General features: G+C 47.1%; 2 long non-coding RNA genes across 6 annotated transcripts; one reads left to right on the forward strand and one right to left on the reverse strand.

Annotated features, from left to right (window-relative positions):
• Nucleotides 1-1,940: 1,940 nt before the first annotated feature.
• LOC140687826 (uncharacterized) lies at nucleotides 1,941-4,526 on the reverse strand. The gene is made up of 2 exons (XR_012062442.1): nucleotides 4,390-4,526; nucleotides 1,941-4,197 (listed from the first exon to the last, which is right to left on the reverse strand). It is a non-coding gene; the product is annotated as an uncharacterized lncRNA (long non-coding RNA).
• LOC140687825 (uncharacterized) lies at nucleotides 4,071-26,292 on the forward strand. Of its 5 annotated transcripts, none has more exons than XR_012062438.1 (5): nucleotides 4,528-4,678; nucleotides 4,762-4,890; nucleotides 7,405-7,444; nucleotides 9,657-9,804; nucleotides 25,708-26,292. It is a non-coding gene; the product is annotated as an uncharacterized lncRNA (long non-coding RNA). The 5 variants fall into 5 exon arrangements; XR_012062440.1 differs by having other exon boundaries at nucleotides 4,610-4,678; nucleotides 4,811-4,890; XR_012062441.1 differs by lacking the exons at nucleotides 4,528-4,678; nucleotides 4,762-4,890; nucleotides 7,405-7,444 and adding an exon at nucleotides 4,071-4,228.

Genomic DNA, 26,292 nt, shown 5'->3' on the forward strand with positions numbered 1-26,292 from the left:
TATTAAGTGCATTCACATTGTTGTGCAATCATCACCACCGTCCATCCCCAGAACTTTTTCATCTTCCCAAACCAAACCTCTGTCCCCATTAAACACTCATTCCCCACTCCCTCCTCCCAGGCCCTGGTACCCACCCTTCTACTTTCTGTCTCTATGGATTTGATGACTTCTAGGGACCTTGTATCAGTGGAACCAGTTTGTCCTTCTGTGACTGGCTAATGTCACTGAATATAATATCCTCAAGGTTCATCCACGGTGTGGTGTGTTTCAGAATTTCCTTCCTTTTTCAGGTTGAATCATACTCCACTGAATACGTACATCCCATTTTGCTTATTGGCTCATCAGTGGATGGACACGCAGGCTGTTTCTGGCTTCTGGCCATGGTGAGAAATGCTGCTCTCACTTCCAGCATGTAGGTCAGGCCCCTGTTGTTTCTGCTCAAACCCCTGCTTTCGGTTTTGCCCGTATATTTCCCTACCCTGTGTCATCTTTAGCACTGAGAGGTAATACTCTTTCCAGTCTCCCAGAAGAGCACTTTGGGGTCCCCTTTCAATACCATATTGTAAAACTGAACAAAAAATGCCTGGAAAGATGCTTCTGACAACAAACATGTGGCAAAGCTACTTTGCTTCCCGTTTTGCCCCTCGCTATTAGATTGCCCACTTGTCACTCCATCTCAGGGCATGTCCAGCCGTTGATCTTTCTGTGTACTCTCCAGTGTGTGGTTTGTAGGGAGTGACCCGCTGCGGCACAGTGCTGGGGCTCCCGGCGCGTCTGCGCCTTTGTGACATCCTGCACATGTTGCCTGAGACCGGCAGCTGCCTCCCACATCACCCTGTCACTTCCTTCCCTGTATTTCAACTTGAGCTTCTAAAGCCCAGGGCAGCTGCCTGGTTGAGAAGTCAGTACAAAAAAAAAAAAAATCAGCACTTAACAAATAGCTCAGTTCTAGCTAACTCACTCTAAAAAGGTTGGCTTTACTCAGGTCTCAACCATAATGCCTCCTGAACCTTTCCATCTGGGTATCTTTCTGCATTTCAGTTTCCCAGAGCCTCACACCTTCGGTTTGGGGGAGCTGAGGAGGAGGGATAGCCCTGCCTGGTGCTTCATCCCAGTTAAGTTATTCTCGGTCTTAAAAAGTCCTCATAAATCTGCTCCCCAGATGGAAGTCTCCATAAAAGTCTCCCCTCTTTGTGTGAGTCTCAAATTTCCCTTCTGCGTCAATTTGACAAACGAATAATCAGATGGATGAGTAAACTGCCATACCAAAAAAAAAATTAGTTTTTAAAAAATGATCACAGTTGTGAATTCTGACCTCTCTTCTGTGTTTACGAGGAGCCAAGTCTGCAGCAGGTTAACTGGCGATTCCACAGAAGCGGAAGTTGAGGCTAAGCTGAAGGCCATTCACTGACTCGCAGCTCTGAGTAAGCAAATGTCACAAAGTCTCAACATCTCAGTTATTTATTTCTGAAAAGGAATTTCATAACACGCGTTTGAGTTCACTGGAGTCATTTCTAAGAGCCGAAGATTTCATTTTTCAGTAAAGAGGAATGTTAAGGAAAAGGTGGATTTGGAGGCCAAGGGCATGTCCCATGCCCTTGGCCTCCAAATTCCCAATTCCCAAGGTCACAGTGTGACCTTGGGAGTGAAGGCAGTGACCTTGGATGAAGAACAGGACCTCAGGTGCTGGTGGCAGTTCTCCCTCCCTGCCCTGGTGGCCTGGTGCTATGGGACGCCTTAGGGCTCTGACTAATGACACCACACAGGACAGCAAGCTTGGATGTCCTCTAAATCAGAAGCCTGGAAGCAGCTCACAGCTCCTCCCGCCAACCCCCTCGGGCAGCTGGGGCCGGAGCTTCTTTCCGGCCCAAGCTGCTGCTGCCTTCACCGTGGATGTGAAAAACAGGCAGGCTTCTTTCTACCTGGTACACAACTCTCTCTGCCTTTTATGATTTTTAATTTTTCAAATTATAAAAGTACCACATGTTGATTGAAACAATTTTAAACAATACAGAACAGCATAAAGAAAACCATTTAATCCTCTCCCTTCCTTCCTTCCAGTTTCTTCCCCTATCTTCGCAGAATTGGGTGTGAATTTTTCGGATTTCCTATTGTATAGAAATGCAGATCATATGTCATATTGTTTTATATTACAGAAGTGGAGTTATAGTATATCTTTTATTTTGCAATTTGTTTTTCACTTAACAATATAGCACGGCTGTCTTCCTAGATCAATATATAGGGATCTAAATCATTCAAGAGCTGCCTAATATTACACACAAAATTTGCTATGATTCATTCAGTCCTCTGGATAGACTTTCCAACTGTTTCCAGTTTTTTACTGTTATAAATAATATACAACTGAAATCCCATTTATATAAGAAGTAAAGCTTTTACTTCTGTGGAACAGATATCGTGAAGTGGGATATCTGAGTTTGCCCAATTTTAATTTTAATTTATACTGAAACAGTTTAATTTGCAAAAAGTAGAGCAAATCCCACCTCTACCAGCAATGTCTGAGAGTGACCGTTTCTCCACATGCTCACAAAGACTGGATGCTGTCAGTGTTTAACTTTTTGTCAAAAGATACCTTGTTTTAATTTCTAATCCTCTAATCACCAGTGAGATTGAGCATTTTTTTCATAAACTTATTGGTCATTGGCATTTCCTCTTGTGTGAATTGTCTGTCTATATATTATTTTTCATATATTTTTTGCATTTCTTTTTTATTATTAATGTATAGCATTAAAATATATTAGGGATATTAACCCTAAGGCTGTCATAGATACAAATGTTTTCTTCCAGTCTGTTTATCTTTGTGGTGTCTTTTGTCATGTGGATTCCATGACATGACAGCAAAATTTTCATGTAGTTAAACATCTCAGTCTTTCTTTTTTGGCTTCTGAGATTTTTGTTTTGCTTAAGACCTTCTCTATTTCAAGCAAATATATTTTTCCCAATATTTTCTTCTAAAACTTTTATTGCTTGTTTTTGACATTAAAACTCAATCTCTCTTGGAATTGTTTTTTTAACATAGTAATATAGTATGGGGGACAGGGTGTTTAATTAATGTTTTCCCAGATGCTTCTCAGATACGCCAACATTATGAAATAATTCATCGCTCCCCCCCTTTGAATCAATGTGCTTCCTTTATCACATCGTAGGTTCCTGTGTCCCCTGAGATCTGCTCCTGGGCTCTATTCTCTTTCATTGAGTCATTTGTCTGTTCCTGTGCCAATTCCATAGAGTTTATAATAATTTTCAAAATTAGTTTTAACACATGGAAGGGAAAGCTCCCTCACTACTTTTGTTTTAAAATGTTTTTGGCAACTTTTATTAAGATTATTTATCTGGTGTTCTGATTGGAATTCTTAATAAATCATTAACTTTGGAAGATGTATGTTATTTCATTGGTTTTCCACCCAGGATCATTTTGTTTTATGTCTAATAAAATTCTATAGCTTACTTAAAAGTTTTATGTTTCTTGTTATATTTATTCAAAGTTATTTTGTTTTCTCCTCTGTTACAATAAGATTATTTTTCCTTTTTTTTATTATTATGATAATATTTTTAGTGGAGTTCTAGGTTCATAGCGAACTTGAGTGGAAGGTACAGAGATTTCCCATATATTCCCGGCCCAACACATGCATAACTTCCTCTTTTGCCAAGGTCCCCCAACAGAGCAGTCCGTTTGCTACAACTGATGAATATACGCTGACACATTGTAATCACCCAAAGGCAGGAGTTTATGTTAGGGTTCACTCTACTTGGTGGTGTATATTCCGTGGGTTTAGACAGACGTATCATTGTTACCCACCCTTTTGAGTCAGGCCCCAACAAGGGTTCTTCTGCCTGGTGTTCTTGGAGCGGATAGAACGACAGAGAGCTCGGTTCATATCGTTTCATCGATCACAGAACTAGGAGGTGTGAGCTGGCTGTCTGGAGCATGCGCTCTCCCGCCAGGCGGGGGTGGGGCAACTTTATAGGGAGGGGCGGGGTTCTTGCGGGGCGAGTGCGCCTGCGCGCTCAGGCTCCAGCGCGCTAGTCTCCTGCGCAGCCTCTCTGCTCACAGCCCGGTGTCGCGCCTCTGCACACGGCCCCGCGAGGCGCCTGCGGCCATTTTGCACCAGGACCACTGTTCCGAAGGGCAGGGTGTGAGGCCTCTGCGCGCGACCCCTGTGAGCCAGTGAAGCTAGACTAGGCACAAAGGAAAAGGAAAAAAAAAAAGGTTAGACTTTATTTTCTTACCGCATTCTATTTTCATTTCCTGGGAGTTGTTAACGGGCTTTGCTGGTGACGTGATGCCACGCCCACGTCATTCTGGTGTCACGCGGAGCATTTTCACGGCCCTGAAAGTCTTCTGTGCTCCGCTGGTCGTCCCTCCCTTACCCGGCGACCACGGATGTCTGTACTGTCGCCACGGGTTTCCCTTTTCCAGAGTGTCAGGCAGGGGGAGTTTTCGCAGTGGCTCTCTCCCTTAGAGACGCACACCTAACGTTCCCTCGGTGTCGCTTCGCGGCTTGAGAGCGCCGTTATCTTCAGCACCGAGTGACGTTCCGCTGTCTTAACGCGTCACAGTTCATCCGTTCACACGCCGAAGGACATCTTGCTTGCTTCCAAGTTTTGGCAGTTATAAATGCAGGTGATACAGCATCCTTGTATAGCCTTTTGTGTGCAGGTAAGTCTTCATCTCCGATGGGGAACACCAAGGATTGTGGCTGCTGGGCCGGATGGTAAGAGTACGTTTAATTTCATGAGAAGCTGCCAGTTGTCCTCCAGAGTGAGCTGTGCCGTTTTGTGTTCCCAGCAGCAGCGAGTGAGAGAGCTCCTGCTGCTGCACGTCCTCTCCAGCATTTGGTGGTGTCCGTGTTCCGGAGTGGGACTGTTTCGGTAGGTGTGTAATGGTATCTCTCTGCTGTTTTAATTTGCATTTCCCTGAGCACATGTGGTGTGGAGCGCGTTTTCATATGCTTATTTGCCATCTGCGTATTTCCCTGGGTGAGGTGGCCCCTTTTGAAGTGAGGTTGTTTATTTTCTTATTGTTGAGTTATTAGTGTTCTTTGTATATTTTGGAAACAGTCCTTTATCAGATACGTCTTTTGAAAATACTTTCTCCCAGTCTGTGGCTTATCTTCTCATTCTCTTGACATTGCTTTGCACAGCATAAGTTTTTAATTGTAAAGTTTAGCTTATCAATTCTTTCTTTTTAAAAAAGTTATTTTTCTTTATTTTTAAAATTTTTGGGGGGATGTAATTAGGTTTGTTTATTTTTAGTGGAGGTACTGGGGATTAAACCCAAGACCTTGCACATGATAAGCAGATGCTTTACCACTGGGCTATACCCTCCACCCCACGAATTCTTTCTTTCATGGGTGTGCCTCTGGTGTTATATCTAAAAAATTGTTGCCACACCTTAGGTCATCTAGGTTTTCTGCTGTTATCTTCTAGGAGTTTGATAATTTTGCATTTTATGTTTAAGTCTGGGATTCATTTTGGGTTAATTTTTGTGAGGGGGATAAGGTCTGTGTCTGCATTCTTTTTTTTTTTTTTTTTTTTTGCATGTGGAATCCAGTTGTTCCAGCACCATTTGTTGAAAAGACTGCCTCTGCTCTGTGGTATTGCCTTTGCTCTTGTCAGAGATCAGTTGTCTATATCTATGTGGGTCTATTTGAGCTCTCTGTATTGTTCTTTTGACCTATTTGTTCTTTTGCCAGTGCCACATTATCTTGATTATTGTAGCTTTGTAGTAAGTCCCGAAGTCAGGTAGTGTCAGTCCCTCAACTTTCTTCTTCTTCATTATTGTATTGGCTATTCTGGGTCTTTTTCTTCTCCATGTAAACTTTAGAGTCTGTTTGTCAATATACACACAATAACTTGCTGGGATTTTGACTGGGATTCCATTGAATCTGTAGACTGACATCTTGGTAATATTGATTTTTCTTATCAATGAACATGGACTATCTTTCCATTTATTTAGTTCCATTTTGATTTTTTTATCAGAGTTTTGTAATTTTCCTCATATAGCTCTTGTACATACCTTGTTTGATTTATACCTAAGTATATCATTTTTGGGGGTGCTAATGTACATGGTATTATATTTTTAATTTCAAATTCCACTTGTTCATTGTTGATACATAGGAAAGCTGTTGACTTTTGTGTATTAACTTTGTGTCCTGCAACCCCATTTCCTTTTAAAACTAGTTATTGCTAGCATAAATAAGAACTTTTGAATTTTGTACATTTAGTATATGTAGCAACCTCATCCAATTCTCTTAATATTTATAATAGATTTTTAAAATATAATTTCTTGGTTTTCTAAATGTGCACTCATCTATATCTATACGGTCTTATTACTTCTATTTATATTCCTTTTTAATTTTCTTGTCTTACTGCATTATTGAGAACTTGTTAAAGTAGACTGAATAATTTTGGTGAAGGAAGCATCTATGTCAGTCCAGATTTTAATGGGATAGCTTCAGTATTTCATTGTTTAATGTTTGTTGTTGGTTTTTGATAAATAGGCTTTTACCATACTTAAAAAATTTAGAATTGGCTCCTGAATTTTATCAAATAACTTTTTTTTCAATAGTAATATTTTCCCCTTTCCAAAGAAACCTCTCCCCCCAAACACTTTTAAACTTGTTGCTATCGGCTGCTAATAAAAGAGTTTACAGTTGGTAATTGATGGCACTTGGGTAACCTGGTGTATCCTCTGGAGGCCCTGGAGGGTGTCAGCTTTAGAGATGTGGGGCAGGGCACAGCAAGACAGAAACCAGGGCCTTACAATAAGGGGTGGAGGCCAGTGTGTCACTTCTGGAGGAGCTGGGGAGCACTCAAGTAGAGTCCCGGAAGCAAAGGCAGGGAGGAGCCCGGATTACCAGCTGTCATCAATCAAAATGTCAAGGAAAGCCTGGGAGGCAAGGGTGGGGCTGAGGGTGGAAGTCAGTAAGATCCCTCCCCAAGCATTGGGTAGAAAGCTCAAGGGAACGTGGAGCAGATACCAGTGTCGAGATGTAACCTGCATCTGAGGCCACAGGCCAGCATGGGTGGAAGATGTAGCAGGGGTGGGTGGTCCGGTGCAGACCCTGTGGTTTAGGGCTCCTTGTTAAAGGCCCGGGAACTTGCTTCCTTGTCTCCCTTTTGCATTGTCTTGAAGACAGAGTTTAATAGTCATCTGGGAATCGAATGCTGGGTGAAATTGAGCAAGATGCATTCATCCTTTACAAAGGAAGGATTATCTTAGGCCAAAAATTTTTTAATTATCCTTTTAAAAAAATAGAAACAAAAAATTGGCAAACAATCTGATTTGAAAAACATGGAAAAATAAAGAAAAAATAAAAATAGCTAGTAATTCTCATGTCTTAAAGATAACTTCAGTTGACCTGGTAGTGTATTTTCTTCCAGTTTTTCCCCTATGATTTGCCATCACATAGCATCTATACAGGTAAGCACTGATTTCTGTCTTATTCATTGTTTTTATACCACAAGCGTTCTCTAGTGCCATTGAGATATATGATTGGGGAATTTGTGTTCAAGCTCTGTCCTCGGTGCCTGGCATATACATGAGGAGCTTATGTGTTGAGTGAATCTATTAAGTTATTAAAATGTCATTGTGATCATGGCTTTTAAAAGCTAAATGAAATTCCTCTTGTGGACATGCCCTGATCCATACAGCATTTGAGACCTCCACTGTTCTTCCTCTCCAGTCATGGGGTTCCCCTCGCCTCGGCCATCCTGAGTCTCTAGGCGGTTTTTGGATGCACTGGTCTCCTTCTCACCCTCTCTTTTGTACCCGAGGCTTCTTCCTCCCCGCATCCCCCATGCCTGGCTAACGTGACCTTGACTTCTGGTTTCCAGCTTAGCAGACAGTTCTGCAAGACGGCCATGCCTCACCTCCCACTGGTTAGAGCCCCCCGTCCCTTGGCCCTCAGCCCTCTGGCACATCACTCAGGCTCGTAGTAAACAGCAGGTGCAATCTAAATAGGCCATTGAGGAGAACGTAATGATAGACTGTTTACAAAGGTGTAGGCAGGTTACAGAAAACCACCAGCGAAGGCGGAGCATCCCGCACTAGCATAGGACAAACCACGGCCAGCTCTCAGCCTGAAGGGGCAAGAAAAGAACGGGTTCCCTGTCCCAGAGAAGATGCCTGACAGAAGCTTCGATGGGGGAGCCCATTAACTGACAGCCTGTGGCCTGCCAGGGAGACAGTCCTCCTTCCTCTCCTCCCATTCCCCCACCTCCTCCTAGAGTCCCCACCGGCCAGCCCTCTGGGAAGCCAGGAGAAGAGCAAACCTTGGATATAATTCATAAAGGCCAGCATCCAGCTGAGAGCAGGTGGAGAGGGGAGGACAGCGCCCCCGCAGGGGCAGACTGAGCGTCCAGCACGTCCGGTACCTTTGTCCGGCACCTGCCCAACTGTCAGACCCTGGGTGTGGCCACCTCTGCCCCCTACACTCTCAATATTCTCCTTGGTTCTGAAGCTCCTTTATCAACACCGTGGTGGATTTGGGGAGAGTTTGTTGGCTGACGCACAGCAGAGTTTCTCAAACTTTCATGTGCATGTGAATCCCCTGGGGATCTTGATGAAATGCAGATTCTGATTCTTTAGGTCTGGGTGGGACCTGAGCTGTCCCATTTCAAACAAGGTCCCAGGAGATGCTGGTGCTTCTGGTTCTGGCCCCTGTGTGGGTAGCAAGGCTTTAAGTCAGTGGGATTGCTTGTTTGCCTTTTAACCTTCTGAAACTTGTATTTTCTGTTGATAAATATACAAATTACACGTCCTTTGTCACCTAGCCCATCTCCAGATTCTGATATGTCTCTGATAGAGTGTGTGTCCTTCTGTTAAGACTCCCACTATCCTCTGGGCCTCTCCGTCAGCCAAAAAGAACTGCTTAAATTTTACCTTTTAGAGGAAATAGTCCCCAGATGATACCTTTAGTGTTCCTGACATAAATATTATCATATTGAGGATTTTTTCAAACTGCATGTGATTGTCACTCTTTCTCTTCCTAGTCACAGTTATTTTTGTAATTATCATCTTGTATTTCTCACGCTGTCTTCATGAGGGAGACTTAAAATTCTCCGTGAATCCTTCCAACTTCAGGAATTCTTCACACTGACCCTGTGGAGGTGATACAAGGCTTTGCTGGTGTAGAATTCCAAATAACACAGTGCCCAGTATGAGTCCACTGAACCATGATGGAAACAGGTCCTTGTCAAAGGCTAGCATTTGCTTTTTGTTTCCAGGATTCTCAGAGCTTGAGTTGGTACCACTTTAGGCAGGTCTTACTGTAGAATGAGCCTCCTGTGGGGGGAAGCGTCATCCACCCTCGTTGATGGCATTAGACATCCTCCTTTCAGGCATCATTTCATTTCCACTGAAATGCCCTTATTTTCACATGTCTGCAAAGTAGACATTTCTACTGTGGTTATAGGTCAAGGTGTTTTGCGTTTTATTCTCTCTCCTTCACTTCCCATTAAAAAGTGTCAAGAATGCAAATGAAGTTTCCATTTGTATAAGTAGCCTTTGTTACTGATTATACTTTTCAGCTGGGGGATTTAAAAATTAACTTCTAGATCCAACAATCTGAGAATAACCCGTGTAATTCTGCCCTGTTTTTTCTTTCTCCCTGCCTTCTCCCTCTTTGCTCCAGTTCCTTCTCCTGTCTTGCTGCTGCTGTTGAACTGTTCTGATGGACAGTTGGAGAGTAACGTCCTCCACCGTGATCCGATCCCTGGCTCACCTCAGGGGTCGTCACCACCTCCTGTGAATGGGTGAACGCACACGATATGCACGCTGGGGTGAGGAGTTGGCAGGGACAGGCTTCTCTCCATAGCTGCATCCCCGATCGTTGTGGGACCTTGGGTATACCATTTAGCCTGTTTGGGTCTTTTTATCTCTGCTGTGGAAGATAGTCATCCCCCGTAAATCTGGAAAGCATTTTCCTTTTAATTGAGGTAATGTTGACTTACAACATTACGTAAGTTTTGTGTGTACAGTGTTTTATTTCTACCTCCGTATACTCCACAGACTGCTCACCACCAATATATTATTTCCATCCTTTACCGTATAGTTGATCCCCTCTATTCATTACCTTCCATGACCCCTTCCTCTGGTAACCACTCTTCTGTTCTCTGTATCTACGTGATTATTTTTGTTTGGTTTTTCATTTGTTCTGGAAATTTTTTCTTTATTAGCTTTTTAAGATTCCACATATAGTGAAATCATATGGTATTTGCTTTCTCCATCTGATTTATTTCATTTAGCATAGTACCCTGAAGTTCCATTCATGTGGTTGCAAATGGCAAGATTTCATCTTTTTTTAAATGGCTGAGTAGTATTCCTGTGTGTATGTGTGTGTGTGTGTGTGTGTACCACATCTTTATTCATTCATCTGTTGATGGGCACTAAATTGTTTCCATATCTTGGCTACTGTAAATGCTGCAGTGAACATAGGGGTACATGTATCTTTTTGAATTAGTGTTTTTGTATCAAAAGTAATTCTTAGAGAATTATGGTGTCTTTGTCCTTGAAGATGCTTTGTGAGGATTTAGGAAGAACTATGTCAACAGATTCGTTCTCTGGCCCTAGTCCCTTCACACTGTTTATACACACATGCAACCCACTCACATGAGGGAGTGTCTGTGCTCACGGTTCCTGAATTGGTGTGTGTGCATATGTGCACACACACACAGAGGCAAAACAATAAATGCAGTCAACAGTAAACAGACGTTTGCCTGGGACTGCTTCTCTGTCGTCACTCTCTTTGCAAAAATACAGCCCTATCCTGTACCTCTGTTTGCTACTACACCCCCTTATAGTGAACGAACTCTGTACTAGCCTCGTGCTCTTACCGAAAGTTTAAGTAGTTCATTGATATATATCCCACACCTGTCCAGTTTTCTTGTTCTTCAGGCACCTACCTATTCTTTTGCCATCCCAAATAAATATATTTATATCAGCATTTGCCTTTCTTACTCTCTGTTTAAAATTTAATACGCACCACTCCCTCCCCTCCTTTCTTTAAACCCTCAAAACCTCGATCTGTGACACGGACCAGGAAACAGCCAGGTTCCTAGACTCTGGAGGGATGGGAACAAATCTGTCTGCTTTTTCGAACCATCTGCTTTTTCTCAGCTGGGACAGATTGTTTTGGGGCTTCCAGGCTACTAATATTCTATCCCTGTTTGCTAAAGTTCTTTCCCATGTTGAGGCTCCCACGAGTCACTGTGACCTGCACAGAGGGTAAATGCCCCTGAGAGACACTGTCACTTGGGAATGTCCTGACACGACTGGCGTCTGGAGCTGCAGTGCCTGCTTTGCGCTTCTCTCCTCCGCGAGGGGACCACAACCTCCACTCCCTAGTTCTAGCGGAGGGAAGCACTTGTCTTGGATGAAAGGCTGTTTGCATCAGACAGGGCACGGAGGAAAGGGAGTGAAACAAAAGTGAAGTCAATTTGTATTCAGATGTTTGCATTAAATATTAATGGGGCTTGTGGGGGAGGGTAGTCTGTTATTCACCCTCAGGTCCCTTGCCATCCTGGGTGTGCAGGGCTGGCTCTGGGAGGAGGGGAGGGCGCCAGGGAGGAAAAGGGCCACTGTTCCCCTGTGAGCAGCTCAGGGTCAGGCCCCCTCCTGTGCCTGACACTGTGGTGCAGTCGGGAAGAGCCAGTTCAAGGGGCTGAGAGGTGTGGAAGTTTCCAGCAACAACCAGGCATCATCTGATGGCCAATCTTTAACCAGTGAGACAGCCTCATGCTTTAAAAAGCCATAACCTGCGTTTAGGGGCCCCAGACAATTCCAGTGGAGGCACAGGAAGCAAAGACGGGTCCAGTGGGAGAGCCCCCAGGGACGTCTGATGGACATAACGTCCTGTGGGCCCTCGGAGGCGGGGCTGCAGAAAGTGGCCAGGTTTTTCTCGGCCTCAGGAGCCACAGCCCCAGTGCTTTCTGGTGTGAGTTCTCGAAATCAGTGAAGAGGAGCCTATGGGCAGGAGGGCTGGCAGTCCCCCTCCCCTCCACCCATCTCCAGCTCTGAAGGGAGGTCAGGAGGTTGGCAACTGTGGAGGAAGTTGCCACTTTGAGGAGATGGTGGCTCTGCTCCCCAGGTGGGCTTGTGATCCGTGCAGGTCCTTCCAGGAGGAAGCCCTTGAGCCCAAGTGTCTGGTCAGGAGAGGTTCTGTGTCTTCTTGCTCTTGTCTTTTGTTTTTTGGAGAATGAGGGCCTCCCAGGGCCTGTAAACTCACACCAGCTGAGCGGCTGTTTACTTAGCCTTCCTGCAAGGCTGGCTCTCGTCGCCCATGTCTGAGCCTGTCCCTGAGTTCTCCTCCACAGGGAACCTTGGAAATTTCCATCGCTCGCCTGTCATCCAGCCCTACCAGCAGCAGCCAGACTGCCCGGGATGCTGTAGTCTCATGGCAGAGTCGTGGTCAACCTGGCCTGCGTGTTACCATCACCCAGACACCTTTGAAAAGTTTGGGTGCCCAATAAAATCAGTCTCTCGAGGTGGATCCCAGACCGGTAATTTTCAGAACTTCCTAGGGTGATTCCAACAGCTGCCAAGTTTGAGAGCTGCTGGCACGTCCAGTTGCCTGGACTTGACTCTTGGCTCTGTTGCTGTGTTAGCCCTGGGCAAGTTATTTACGGCTCCCGGCCTCAGCTTTCTCATCTGTACAACGGGAATAACAGTAGTACCAACAATGGCACGTAGCAATGATGTGAGAGTTCAGAGTTAGTGTGCACCCAGGGCTCTGGCTGGCGCACGGGCAGCATCCATCTGTATTTGCCATTTATTATGTGGGGAGCACTCTGGCCAGTGGACGGATGGGATGGTGAAGGAAGCTGAGCACGTGTCTCGTGACAAGAGGTGTAAGGAACTAGAGCTGTTTATTCTGGAAGGAGGCTCTGTTGAGATGATGGTTGTCCTCAGATTCCTATCAGATGGGAAAGGAATGTGGCTTGTTTTGCACAGCTGTGAGGGGAAGAACCAGGATTCGGGAATGGAAGGTTTCCAGTAGAGCCATTCAGCAGTGAGGTGGACTGTGTCCGGGGGAATGAGTTCCCAAGTACTGGGGTATCCAAGCAGCAGTGGGGCACTTCGGGGTGGAACTGTTACAAGAGGAACCCCAGGGGAACTGAGTGACTTCCATGGCCCTCTCCAGCCCATGCTCTGCAGGTTCTGAGCACCACCAGTGGTTAGAGTTTATGAAGTGTTCTCTTCCAGTGGGCAAGGACAGGGGGCTGGCGGGGCAGGCCACAGTGAGTCTAAAGCTGTGTCCAGGAGAGGGCCAAGGTCAAACCCAGTGGAGTCAAACCTGTTTCCAGGTCAAATGGGTGAAGCTGGGCTGGGTGGGAGTGTGGCCCCTGCAGGCCTGGAGCAGCTGATAAGCCAGCAGGGGGTGGGGCTGGGGGGTGGTCTCCTGTGAACTGGGGTTGGGATGCCCAGGGGTCCTTTTTGTAGAGCTCTGGACACAGATAGGTGGGTGGGTTGGCTTGGCTAAGCAGTAGACACTTTGTAAACTTGAGGCTCTCAGCCTCGGCATTTCCCACCCATGACATCTGGGGACCTGCCTGGCAGGAGACCGTCTCCTTCACTCAGCCTCCCCTCCCTCCTCACTGCACACTCTCCTCCAGATCTCACCTACTTGGGGAGGACTCTCCGAAGCCTGTTTTACTTGCTTTTTCTTTTTAGGGGTGGGGCGGATGGGGAACAGCACTAGTTGTGACACAATATCACTAGAAACCAAGCTGAATGTCCCTTTTATTAAGTCAGCTCCTCTGTTGCTCCTTCATCTTGGTCCAGTGCGTATCCAGCCACTTCCCTCTCTGTGCGGTCGGCAGATGGTACTGCGTGCGGCTCCTCGTCCTGCTCCTGCCCCTGCCCCATCCCAGCCCTCCTTTTCTCCCTCCCCCGTCATTCTCCTCCCTCACCTCCTTGTCTCCTCATCTCTCTCCTCAGAGCATGGCCACACCCTGGACCTTATCGCCCCACAGGGGACGCCGCCTTTCAGCTCTCCGTCCCTGAAATGCCTTCCGTAGCCGCGACCTCATGTCCTTCCATTGTCCCGATCACGTGTTCCCACTGGACCTCTTCTTGCCTTCACTGTGGCCCCTGGAGCCCTCTCTATCTTTGGGCATCTTGGACCCATCCCAGTTGCATCTGTTCCCTCCCACTCCGCCCTGATGGATTCCTTGGTGAGCCATTTTGGCAAAGTTCTCAAAAGTTTCCGATTCCCTTACCCTCTTGACCTTCCACTGCATCTTCCCAGATGACCCTCTCGTCTCCCCCAGATCCCTCTCTCCTGAGTTCTGGTGAAGAGATGCCGGGCACCCAAAGCAGTCGGGCCCACAGCCCATTCCTGCCGTCGGACTCTCCCTGTGCTCGTGGCCATCTTCCTTTAACTCCATTTTTAGCCCCTATCAGATTCCCATGACAGCTGCTCCAAATCTTTTCCACTGTGCTCAAGCCCTAGCTGACCCTGCCTGCCTCCCTTCCTCAGAACAGACCTCTTCACTGGACTGACTGAGAAATCCAGTCCTCTGTGCCACTGAGACCTACCTACCTTCCTTCCTTCCTTCCTTCCTTCCTTCCTTCCTTCCTTCCTTCCTTCCTTCCTTCCTTCCTTCCTTCTTTTTTCTTTCCCTTCCTTCCTCCCCTTCCCCTCCCTCCTTCCCTTCCTTCCTTTCTTTTTTCTCTCTGGATAATTTCTCATTCTATTTTCCTTTCATCCTGTTTCGGGGAGGAAATGCTCCTTACTCTTTCCAAGGCTGAGCCTCTACCTCTGCCCCTGCCCTGTCTCTCTTCGTGCCCTGAGATCTTGCTCCATTGTCACTGCTTCTCACCTCCAACCCTCCTTGCCCCTGAGCCCGGAGACTTACTCTAATTTCCTCCACCTTAAAAAACAAGTGGTGGTAACAAAGCTCTTCCTCCCCCATCCCTCCTTTCTCTCCCATCTTCCTCATCCTCCAGTCCGGGGTCCACTTTCCTCCCCTGGTCCTGGAGGACCAGCCGCACTGAGCCGACGTTCCTGAAACGTGCTTTGCTGTCTCCCTTCTCCCTGAGAGGCAGCCTCCTGAAGTGGAAAAAGCAGGACATTGGACTCAGCTATGCAGGGGTGCAAATTCTGGCTTTGCCCTGTGTCTGTTATGTAATCTTGACCCTCACTCGGTACATTATTAATCTTTCCAAGGTTCGGTTTCCTTCTCTGGAAAATAGAAGCACCTAATTCATTTTGTTGTTGTGAGTTCTAGAAGGTTCTGCTTTAAAGGGCCAAGTACACCATTGGGGCAAAGTAAGAAATATTCCCTCCATCCCTTGCCTCAGCCGCTGCTGATTCCTTCGTGTGATGCACGTTTGCTCGCTTCTGTCTGCCTGCTGAACCTCCATCCACCCTTCAAGGCCTGCTCCTGTCCTGCTGGGCCCTGGTCCCTCCAGGTGGTTTTCTCTCTGGACCTTGTTCCTCTGTTATGGTGGGTGTCGTGGTCTGCAGTGCATCGGGATGTATCAGGATCACTTGTACATGTTTGTCTGTCTTCACATGAAATGAAGAGCCTCTGGGGGCAGGGATATTGAATTCACCTTTGGATCTCTCCAGAGTACCTACTGGAGCACTTTATAGATAATAGCTATTCGGTAAATGTTAAGTTTCAAAGAATTTTAAAAGAATTGCTTCCTGCTAGGTGTATCTTTATAACCTAAGCAAACAAACAAAATCTAAGCCGATCTCTTTCTCGCCCATGAATGTACTCCCTGACCTTGCAGAATTTACAGTGTGAACACCAGGGAAAACCTCTTACTGAAGACCATCTACAGGTCCAGCCAGATTTTTTGTGGTCCTTGTGACCCCGGGGAAAGTTTGCCTACACATTACTAAGGTTCTATTTTGGCAAGTAATTAAGACATTCCCCAGTGGGTGGAATGGATCAGATTTCTCACGTGGAAGAGGAAATGGTCAGACTCACTGATATCTAAGGTTCCTTCCAGCTTGAATAAACTGTAACGCAGTGACCCCATGTTGTGAACGTGATATAATTAAGACACATTTATAAAAGCGACCAAAGATGCATCTCATGTTTACCCTGTGATGAAAGTTCTTTGAGGAGGGCTGTTTCTGCAGGTGCATTGATTAATTTATTTGTTCATGAAATACATATTTATTGTGCATGGAGTGTGTGTGCCTGGCTTGGCCTTAGGTGCTGGGAGCACAGTGATGACTCAAGCCCGGTTTCCTCAGAGGGCTGCTTGGCCCCAGCATGCTCTTCTTGGGAAGGGGAGATGCACGGGGGTGGGCGCTGGGCTGGGCGGGTGGCGGTCAGTCAGAAGTCAGTCATTCTGGAGCAGCAGCAGCAGCACCTGCCCCTCCTGGCAGGACCCTCCACAGGGTTGCTCCTGTCATGAGTCCCTAGGCTTGTCACATTATCCACAGGCAGCCTGAAGTGCCTCCTGCTGTACACACACGCTTCCCTCAATTCATCTTTCAATCTGGAGGATTTACAAAGATTTATGCCATTAAGAGCAAGATCTCAACAACATGCCGTATGGGAAAAACATGTTTTGCTCTTGCCCGTATACGTATTAGTGTATAAGCTCTTCTGGGCAGGGACCCATTTTGTGTGTCATCTTCTCAGGGTAGAGCTTTGCTCCCTCGTAGGGCCGAAGTTTCAGAACTTGGGTCTATAGCTTCATACAGGATCAGCATTAGTTAATGCCAGTTCTTGGCTAGAGGTGAGTCGTCTGCATTTTCCAGTGGGACACATGGATCTGAAGCCTGTTTTACATGGCCCAAGAAAACAGAAGGTGAGAGGAGAGAAGGCCCGTGTTACTGAGAAGCAAGCCCCCTTGTTGGCTGAGGAGCAGCAGGGCTGAAATGTGCTCGTCTTCCTCACAACCCAGAGGCTGTGGCTTTAGACTCCTCGGGGGTGCAGAAGGTTGAACGCAGCAGAGGTGAGAGACGAGAGTGTCCCCACCGTGGGCTCCCTGCCCTGCCCACGTGTCAGACCGTCATGACTCATGAGTAGACGGTTCGTGAAGAATCCAAACTGCCTCTCAGGACAGGGGCGTCCCAGTAGGGCCACTGGGGACTGTGGTTGGAAGGAGATAGAGGGACTCTTCCCCAGGTTGGCCATAGTGATTTAGGGGGAGCTTATGAACCCCTTTCTTCTCCCCTGCTGGCCACCCCCCTCAGCTGTGGGCCACCTGTCAGAAGCACGTGTGAGGAGCCCAGATTCACCACTTCTGTCTCAGTGTTGAAGGGGCTTACAGACAGAGTAGGGGACGGGCAGACAGAGTGGGGGGCGGGAGTGGGGCTGCGGTCTGGATGGTTTCTCTGAGCATGTCAGGAGGGGCAGGGTGCAGGGTGAGGAAGGGAAGAGGAGGGCAGGGCCCCCAGTTCCACTGCCCTGTGAGCTTTCAGAGACAGTTTCTGGCTCTGGGACAGGCCGATCCCAAGTGGAGGAGCCCTGAGGCCCCCTCCTGTAATTCTTTTAATTTGCCTCATCAAGACACGATCACACCCCCAAGTAGATCTTTTCTATGTTTGTCGTAAATTTGGCTAAAAAGTCACCCGAAGCTTGTTGCATGTCTCAGGCCTGAGTAATACTGGCTAACCTTTGGGTGGGGCCTGATAGTTTCCCAAACCTGTTCACATTTGCTCTCCTTCTCGTTAGATGTGATCCTTACACCAGCTGTGTGTGGTGCTCACGGTGGGTGTTGCTCACCCTGGTTTAGAGATGATGAGGGAAAGGCTCAGATCTCTTGCTGTGACAGAACCCTGCAGAGGACCACTGGTCCCCTGTAGTTCACGCTTCCATGCTGTGATGTCTGGGTTTAAGAGGGTCGTCAGTGGGACACTTGGATGCATATGCCAGTGAGGAGATTCTGACATCCTGTTTTCCAGAAGGAGAACTGTGATGAGCCCAGGTTTACGTGGACTCTGGTGGGGACAGAGAAGCTCAAAGCTTGAAGAGGCCCTGAGCCTCCCCCTTGCTGGAGGGGCTCATGCCACACTGCAGCGAACCTCGGGTGTCTCTTCCATCCTTTAAGAGAGCAGCTGACCCAAGCCCCTGCTCCCATTCCTGACAAGCCTCCTGATTTAATCTGGAGACACAGGGCACCGCTCAGCTGAATGCTAGCGCCTTTTATCTTGGGAATCTTTCTTCGCTCTGCCCGGATGACCAAGAATGCAAAGGAAACAGGACTGTTTCACACCTGCTGAATTTCTGACCAGCAATGAAAGCTTTACCAGCAACCCCCAGACAGCACTGGCAGCCTTTATCAAAGGTTCAGGGTGAACAGAATGGCTGGATTTGGCCGACAGTTAGGGACTGAAGTAAAACAGTGAATTGGGTAGGATAAATAAATCTTCTTACGTTACCTTTCTCTCTCTCTGGCCATTTTATTAGGTGTAATTTGGATGTTGCCAGTGTACACTCACTAACTATTTCCATGTGCTCACATGAAATCTGAACTCATAAATGTTCTGGTCATAGAAATTTCCAATTTGTTTCAATTACTATGTTACGTTTCCTATTTAATGTAATATGAATTTTTGGATGGAAATAAAAACATAGTCGTAATTCTACTACTTGAGAGCAGAAAAGAAATATTTCCTGCTATCTCTCTCATAAACTAAAGATGTGACAAACACTTGTTCTGCTTGTCAGCAAAAACATCACAGACTAAAGTCAGCCACGGACCACTGACAGAGAGAGTCCAGGGTGGCCCAGAGCTGGCAGGTGGATTGCAGAGGCCCGCCGTCCATGGCTCCAGGTGGAGGGCCCTGGGTCCTGACTGCAGTAGAGAGATGCGTATTCTAGGTTTAGATTTGCATCCCTCTCACATAACAGTGGTTTAAGTCCAGTCCCAATGAATGAGAGCTGTGCTTGAGCCCAATAAGGTTTTTGATGTTAACCTACATTAAAATCTCAATGAGCTGTAATCCAGCAAATTGAAACTCAGTTACTTTGTGTGCGTAGCCCTCTCCTCAGGGCGCTGGTCCAAGCCTCTTTTGTCTCTGGGTCATTGCAGGTCTCCCTGTACTTTCTCCTTTGTCCCCTTTGTCACCTAGCCTCCTTCCCTCACCCAGTCCTGGGGTGTACCCGTTACAAAATTGTGTTTTCACTGTTTTCCAGATGGATGTTTTAGTTAACAGTATATGAGGAACATTTCTGTATGTTGGTGAAGTTATTAGTGACTTTCCACTGAAGGAGCATGGGTAGAAGATACGGGCCATTTGCCCATCGCCCTTCCTCCTCGTGGCTGATTGCGGTGTGCTGCACCAAGAGAAGGCGGGTGGTGACCCGATATACAGAGAATTAGAGCAGAAGGACCAGAGTCTCTGCAAGGAGTATGTCCGTCCAGCATGGACCGTCCGTGGTGCCCTGCTGGACTGCCAGGTGTCCTGACCCCTGGTCCAGTTCTCTGTGCTTACAGCACATCTGATGCTTGCTTAGCCAGAAAGTGGCATTCTGGTTAACTGAGATTTCCTGGTGCACTCTCTTTTGTAATAAGGCTACAGCTGCATTTCTAAGCAACCTCAGGCTATCAAAAATTAAATTAAAAAGGAATTGCTTTGGTGGTTAAAATAAAAAGTTAGAAACTTTCACACTCACCACGATTAATTTTTCTTGCAGGATTTTCAATAATAAAGGCATCTCATAGATATATTGTTACTGAAAACTTAAAAATATGAACCGTTTAATCAAAACTGACAAAATCAATCCTAAATTTCACAGGAAAGCCTACATGGCATATGAGATGGAACATAAAGTCCATGTATTTACATATCAGGAAAATGAATCACAGCACAGCTCTTGGCCACCAATGGTGAGAGGAGCAAGGTGGCGTATGGGCAGCGGGCCCCTTAAGCCACGTGTGCCTCTGGCCCTGACGCGGCCTTTTCTCTTCCTCGTGTGGTGCCCATGCCTGCAGTGAACATGTTGAAACCAAGTGTGGTGGGTGTAATTCTAATCATGTTCCTGTAATTATCACTTTATTTCTCATTCACGTTAGTGGAAATGTGTGCTGTAGGAGCTTTGCCTACACATATAGTCACTATCACTTCTGTGAATCAACCACAAAACAAAACAAAAGAAGCCAATGAACAAAAAGAACATGCTTGTACTCTTTCTCCTGTGGGGGGCAAGCCTTTATTTCAAAGAGTGGTCTCTCAAAAAACTGGCTGCAGGGAAGTATACACTGTGGATGTCACCATGTAAGGTGATCGTGATTCCCGGAGCTCTGCGTGTGTTGCCCAAAGGGGTAAAATACCTGCCATTTGTTAGAAATGAATCCTTGCCAGAGTGTGTCTCTTTTCCTTTGCAGGTACTCCTAAACGGATGCATTCAAATCTGCAAACCATGTGATGTCTAGTGTTTTACCTGGAAGAGAGTGAGGGCTGGAGGAGAGGAGGGGCAAGAGAAAGAGAGAGACAAAGAAAGACCGAATGAACAAAGGGAAACGAAACAGATCTATACCCCCAAACTGCAACATTTCACAAGAAAATGCCTGAAAAATTGCAGGAACTTCCTATCATTAGGGATAGCAGTATAGTGTAGAATCAGAAAACCGCCACGAGAAGAAAGTGGATTTTCTTCAGGAGCTAAGGTTTTACAAAAAGTCATAAAATGTGCAAGAGAAAGTTTATTTCTGGCCAAAGCTGAAGGGAGAAATTTGGCCTGTGGGACATCTTGATATGTTGGAGGGTCCCCTTGTCCCGAGGAGTTTTGAGAAGGCTGCAGCCTTCCCGAGGCTCCTGGGCTTAGCAGTTGCCACGGAAACCTTAATCTCATGGCTGAAGTTCTAAGTGATTTGAGATGAAGAATGTTCACTTGAACACATTTTACCCCCAACCCCGCTTCCTCCTCAGAGCTCTGCCCTCACCACCCAGTGCCCCCCGCTGCTCTTGGGCCACAGGTGCTGCAGCCTTCTGCATCTCCTGCGGAGTAACCCAAGCAGGCAGAACTGGAGTTAGGGAGGTCTAGCAGGCAAGTGACTCCAGCAGGCCTGAGTCAAGCTGGCGTGACTGCTGGCGCGGCGCAGCTCACCTGTTGTGTGATTAAGCCGTGGGGTTGCCGCTTGCTCCCTTTGGGATGAGACCAGGCAGCATTTGTTCAAGGGAAAGATCAGGCGCTGTGTGTGTGGTGTGACTGTCTCAATAGAAACGGGCAAACAGATTCCGGGAGAAGAGAAGAATGAAGTGGGCGGCAGGGATGATCCAGCAGCTGGGTTGAAAGGTGCCTTAGTCAAGGACGGCTTGGTGGCAAGGAACAAAAACCTGCTCATCTTGAGTAAAGCGGGGTTTGTCGGCTGGTGTCAGGGCCTCTCCGGGAGCCCAGCGGCAGAAGGAGGCTGACATCATGGGAGCTGGAGAAGCATACGTGGCGCCTCACGCTCTGGCCTCCACCCTCCCATCTCTGGGGCATGTCTGTTTCATTTCCGTCTTTGTAGGCTGCGTCTTTGCAAGGCCCCTTTCCCGTCACATGGGCCGTGTGTGGACTGGGGTTCCCAAGGTGCCTAGGAGGGCTCTGCCTCAGGCAGTCCTGCAGCCCAGGGACCCGGCAGTCTCCAACGGGGCTGACCCCCAGAGGGAGTCTTAAGGCAGTATCTGCCTTACTCCAATCACCTGTGGCCGGAGGGTGAGGTCAGACGATAGCTTCTCCTCTCTGGCTGGTTGGGTGGGGGAGGGTTCTCTGAGAAAGAGGCAGAACTGGGGTAAGAAAGAGTGGGTGGAGGAAATGCTAGACATTCACAGGATGAAAGCTTGACGTGGACACTGACAAATCCAAACAGGTTAGGATGGATGCTGGCCATGAACAATAGTATACCTGGACCCGTGCTTCCTGGTTGAGTACTGATCCTGACTTGGGGAACGTGGGTTCTGAAAAGGGCAGAACGGATAATTGGCTGTGGATTCCAGGGAGGACAGAGAGACGGTGCAGCCAGGAGGGGGTTGAAGGACTGCCAAATGTGTAAAGGAGTTTGAGGGATTGAAGGTCCTGGTGAGAATGAAAATCAGGAGTCCAGAGGGAGATGGCCCTCAAAGAGGCCAGGGCTGGAGGTGGGAGTGGACTGGGTTGGACTTAGGGGAGGCCTGGGTTGTGGCCATACTAGGAATGATGTAGAAACACCGTGATAAGGGTTATATTCATAGGCCATGTTATGGGCTGAACTGTGTCCTCCAAAATTCACATGTTGAAGTCCTAGCCCTCAGGACCTCAGAATGTGTCTGCACTTGGAGGTGGAATCTTTAAAGAGATGATCAAGTTAAAACAGGTTGTGAAGATGGGGCCTAATCAAATGGGACTGGTGTCCTTCTAAGAAGAGGAGATCAGAACACAGACACACACAGGGGAGGACCATGTGCGGACACGGGGAGAAGACAGCTGGGGTTCTTTGTTACTGCAGCTGAGTAGACTGACACAGATGGCATGCGGAGGGGGTCACTGATTGGCCTAGAAGTAGCCAAGCACACCCACCTTTGCAAAGAATCACAGGCAGTGAGGAAAGCAGGGGAAGGGGGAGAATGCATCCTCCAGTGAGAGCAAGGAGGCCGAGGAAGCAGGTGGGAGGAGAGGTCTGCTTCATAGAAAGACGGCCCACGGGGCAGAGGATCAGGTGACAGGAGGCGGCTGGGAGGGGGTCACGGGCACACAGGAGCCAGGTGAGGGGGACAAGGGGGAACGATGATTAGGGCTGGGTGCAGTCAGCTGCGGTAGGAGATTAAGCACCCCTCCTGTATACAGGATGCGGATAACGAGTGTCACAGAAGCACTGTGGGGAGGGAGGGCAGAGTCACATTAGAGGCAGGAAGGCGTTGACATGGGGCTGGCAGGATCTTGTCACTGATGGAGGAAGCAGAGTTAGAGAAAACACACACACACACAACACACGCACGCACGCTGTTTGTCCGAGTTGAGCTCAACTCGGGAACATAGGACTCTGAGGTCTTGTGTCAAAGGGAGCGCAGAGCGCGCCCGGTCTGATAAGAGGGCCTGGAACTCTGTGGGGTGCCTGGGTGTGACTGGGCTTGGAAGGTCTCTTATAGTCAAGCCCTGCACCCCCAGCCTCCTTGTTTGTTTGTTTGTTTGTTTGTTTGTGTCTGCCAAATCACCAGCGCGTTGACTCCTGCTCTAGTTTGAGGCTCGGCTTTTTGAGGGCTGATCCTGCTGGGTGGCTTACTTTGGCAGAGGAAGGAGCTTTGTGTAAAATCTTCCAGGAGTGTAGTTCAAGGTCAGTGACTGATTTCTGCAGGATTTTGGGGAGTGGGGTGGGTCTGGAATGCTGGCTATTTAAAAAAATCGGGGTGAGTGTGTATGTATCTTGGGGGTGTGCCCAGGATGAACCGGTGCTGTGCCCTGCAGAACAGCTCAGCCCTATGCTTGGGACACACTGCATGCTGTAAGGAGTGCTGTCAACAAGCAGGTAGCAACGTATGGCTAACCTAACGTAAATAGACATTGCCAGTTCCACCGGAGTGTCAGCTCCACAGGAGGAAGGACTGTTTGTGCTATTTCCCCCAATGCCTTACACATATAGGTGTTCAGGAAATGCTCAGAGTGAATGAATCAATCACAGACTTCAAATACATTGTTAAGGAATCTTAATCACTTCCATCCTCTCCCACCCTCCCAAAGAATTGGACAAAGGGCATCTACAGAAAAATCACAGATGAGGGACAGAATGGCTAGAAGATGTTCAGCATAGCTCAGAATCAAAGACATGCAAATTAACATTCTAATCATATGCTGCTTTAAAATGAGCAAAAATGTTATTTTGAAATCAGCAAAGATTCAAAAATGATAGTGTTGTAGGCTGGCATGAATGCATTGAGATACTCTCTTGTGTTTCGGGGGGAGTGTGAGTAGGTATAACTTTTATAAAAAGTCATTTGTCAATGTGTATCAAAAAGTGTAAAAATATTAGTTGCCCCAGTAAGATTCCAATTATAATTGTATGGCTAAACCTTGGACCAAGTCCAACTCGTTCTACTGAATTCCCCACTGCAATAGGGTATTTGTGATGACATGGCAGTATATTTACTGAGGAGCAGACATTGGTAGTAGCAATAGTGAGATACTAAGACAAGTAAAAATGAGCAATCTAGAAAATGTTCCTGACTACCTATGAAGAATTGTGGGAGGTTTTCTTGACGTAGAATAAAACAATGAAAAACCCCCAGAAGACTAATTGTCAGTGAAGTTCTGTTGTGTTCACAGCTAAGATCAAATTATTCCCTACCATATTTTATAAATTTTACCACCTTGCTTGAGCATGTCTCAGGTTTATGCCATTAGATTGTTTTGCTTTTAAAATAACTCTAGTAAGCATCTAGCTAAGGCTTACAATTAAATTACATAAATAATTTATATTCAGTATAATATATTACAGGGCTCCAGTTACATTGTAATCTTTTGACCAGAGGGCTGTATTTGTGGCTTCTGGGTGGACGCCTGGTGACACCGTGTTTGCATTATTGCATTTATTATTTTAACACTCGCAACCTGTGTTTTATTGTATTGCAGTTTCAAAAAACAGTAGCATGTAGTGCATGTAACAGTGATATGGAAATCTTTTTCAATTTAGAAATGGTACTAAATGTAAAATATAAATCCTGATTATCTTAATAGCCACAGTGTGTGTGTACATGTGTGTGGATCTGATAAGGCTTGTGGAATTCATTTGTTTTTAGATTTTATTTGATGGGCAAGTAGGAGTGCTTTGGGGCTAAGTGGTTGTTAATAAACCTCTGAGCTGCAAATGTTACACACCTGTCAGCTGTGAATGGCCCTTTTCTTTCTTGAGCCACTGTGATGTCACTTTGCCTTGTTCTGCCTCTAGTGTGGCTCCTCGTTCCAGCACACTCTTGAGCCATTAGTCATTCCAGCAGGGCTTCCCCGTCAACATCTGCTCCAAAAGCCAGTTGTGTGCGAGGGAATGTGGGACAGTGCTTCGAAAATTGCAAAGGGTAATTACGCGGGAGGAGATCTTGGCTACCCCACAGCAAGGACCAGTGTGATAGGCGACGACTCCACCCACACCCTCTGTGTTCCTCTGACAGCCTGTGTTGGCTCATCTTCCGACAGCTTCCAGAATGAGCTTTCCCGGGAGCCCACCTCCCCCCTCAGCTAGACCCTGGTGACCTGTGGATCAGTCAGACATCTTCCCTCCTGCAGGAAGACACCGTCTGAGACACACGTCACTTACTACCTTGCTGCATTCACAGCCTCGCCTCCACTCTGTTCCTGCGTCAAGAGAACTGGCTTCAGTGTCCTCCGGAGGTCCTGCCGCCCTGCGGTGGTCTGAGCATGGTGGCCTCCTGGGGCATGACCCTTCTGGGCTTGTGGACAGAACACGCACCTGCATGGGAACCGGAATGTTGGCACTAGAACGTCAGCTTGGGTTTCCATCAGTCCTGTTCTTTCATGCTCCGTCTTTTGACCACCAGTCGTCCTTCTTACACCCAAGCATGGGTTCCCTTCCTTGACTCTGGAGGCTTCCAGTGTTTGCCCTTGCTTATGGGGCATGTTTCCACTTTTATTTTTAGTAGAGCACCCTTTCCCTTTTCTGCTGGCCTAATTAATTCATTTGGCCTACTCTGGCATTTAATAGATGTTTCATAGAAGTTTGTGGGTTATAAATGGATAACGACTCCTGCACTTCCCACTTGACCACCAGCTGCTCAGAAGTGTCATTCTGTTCTTCCCCAGCTTTCTCTGCTGAACTCAGCTCAGCGCCTGCCGCACAGTACATGCTAAATGCATGTTGGAGGTGTGATAGAAGTTAAAAGAAAGCCTGAACAAAGCAACATGCAAAATTTGCCTGGCAACATTCCAGGTTAGGAGTAAGGTGGGAGAAAGATGGGAACGTTGTCCATTTTGGGGATGAAGAACCTGCAGAATGGAGAGGGTATTTGGTGGGGACCACTCTCTGACTCTCCAGTTGTACCGCTTCTTTGCTTCTTTGGACACTTCTGAAATCTCACCTAAGATGAGGTGATGCTGGAGAAGGCATGCTCATCACAGCATTCCCCTGCTGACCCACCTTCAAGAGGCCGTAGGACCCTGGGAAAGCCAAGGGATGTGACCGCTGAGCACATCGCTATGTGAATAACTGCCAGGACCTCCCACACCCCTCCCCCCAGGAGATCAGGGGCTCTTTTGAGTCCACAACTTCTGCTGTTCCTGTCCCACTGGGGATCAAAGTGGACTCTGGGTTCAGTCCAGCTTTTCCATCAGGGCAATAGGTACTTATTTGACCAAAGTTAAATCTTCATTAAAAAGCATTGGTTCTTA

The sequence above is a fragment of the Vicugna pacos genome, chromosome 20 (genome assembly GCF_048564905.1).
Source record: "Vicugna pacos chromosome 20, VicPac4, whole genome shotgun sequence".
NCBI classification, from domain to species: Eukaryota; Metazoa; Chordata; class Mammalia; order Artiodactyla; family Camelidae; genus Vicugna; species Vicugna pacos.